Below are 1371 nucleotides of genomic sequence, written 5' to 3'. Positions count from 1 at the left end.
CTTTTAGTTACCATTCTGTACTCAAACTTTATGTGCTCCCTCTATCTCTATTGCAACTTATTCCCTCAGCTTTGCTTCTTATTAGTTTTCCTTCTATCAATAGGTTCTCAGTGAATTTTTTTCAATGGTGTGTCTGAACAGCAATTCAGTCATAATGCTCCATAAATAACCCATTTGTGTCAACTTCTGTGCATGGATGTTGTTCTTTAGGCTGCTTCCTTTTAGCAACTCCAAAACATCTTTATCCTGTGCATAGTGCAGTTAACTTGTCATGTCTCATACTGCAGTTAACATCGTGTGTGTTTTTGTCATCAATTAACAAGAGAAACATTTTGCAGGAAGGTGGCCGGGGAGTCAGGATTAATAAGAGAAACCTATGCCGTACCGTCACTCGCGACCGCTGTTGTGGCTGATGAGTTCCAGTTCAAGCGGATTGGTAATCTCTGAACCTCCGGGTGTTCCTTCTCTGTATCTCTTGATGCAACTCGACTGACCACGGCTGTGCTTGAATTCGTTCCATCCAGGTTACTTTGCTGTGGACACTGACTGTCATCCAGCAAACATTTTGTTTGCTTATAGGGAGGAAAGTAGAAGCGTAGTGATGCCATACAACAAAGGGTTCTTCATTGAAGGGGAAACAAAATTGATGTCCATGGTGGTTATGGTTCAGCGAGTATGCAGGCCAGTGCACTGTGCATATTTGCAGAGAACCGGTACGTCTAATGAAAACAGAGCATGTGAAGTTGGCCATGCTTCCATCTTTGCAGTTTTGCTGTAAACTTGCTAAGGATAAAAATGACATGATAGATTCATTTTCATCTTTTGATGTGCCATGCATTTAGGTGTTGCGGATCGGATAGAGTTCTACCATAGAGAAAAAAAAAAGGGACACAGGAGCATCACACAAGAGAAATATTCATCAATAAAGTGAAAGTGGAGATGCGGGGTATCGATCCCCGTACCTCTCGCATGCTAAGCGAGCGCTCTACCATCTGAGCTACATACCCGTGAGGTGGCAGCTCCACGAATCTGCTAGTCGACATGACAAGACGAAGCCATTCGTAGCTTCCCCACCACCAGCTTTCATGATCGATGTATGTCTAGTGGACTGTGATTTTCCCGATCGATTCAGGAAAGTGCAACTTCAATCTAATGAAAAGTGCAACTTACATTTTTGTTTTCACAAGGTTGCACTTACTTTTTTACTTGCATTTTTCACCGAACTGAAGTTGCACTTTCTGAATTGATTGATGCTTCTTTCGCAAAAAAAAAAAGAATTGATTGATGCTTAAGAAAAACTTGGTGGATTGAGGCCTAGCAAAACAATAATTAAAGGGGCATGTGTGGCTGCACGTTGCATCGCCACAGAAG

General features: G+C 42.2%; 1 long non-coding RNA gene across 1 annotated transcript; it reads left to right on the top strand.

Annotated features, from left to right (window-relative positions):
- Positions 1-250: 250 nt before the first annotated feature.
- Positions 251-1169, top strand: LOC141027917 (uncharacterized). The gene is made up of 3 exons (XR_012189945.1): positions 251-436; positions 525-713; positions 843-1169. It is a non-coding gene; the product is annotated as an uncharacterized lncRNA (long non-coding RNA).
- Positions 1170-1371: the final 202 nt, after the last annotated feature.

Source organism: Aegilops tauschii, chromosome 7 (genome assembly GCF_002575655.3).
Source record: "Aegilops tauschii subsp. strangulata cultivar AL8/78 chromosome 7, Aet v6.0, whole genome shotgun sequence".
Classification (NCBI taxonomy): Eukaryota; Viridiplantae; Streptophyta; class Magnoliopsida; order Poales; family Poaceae; genus Aegilops; species Aegilops tauschii.
This window is presented reverse-complemented; position numbering and strand designations above follow the sequence as displayed.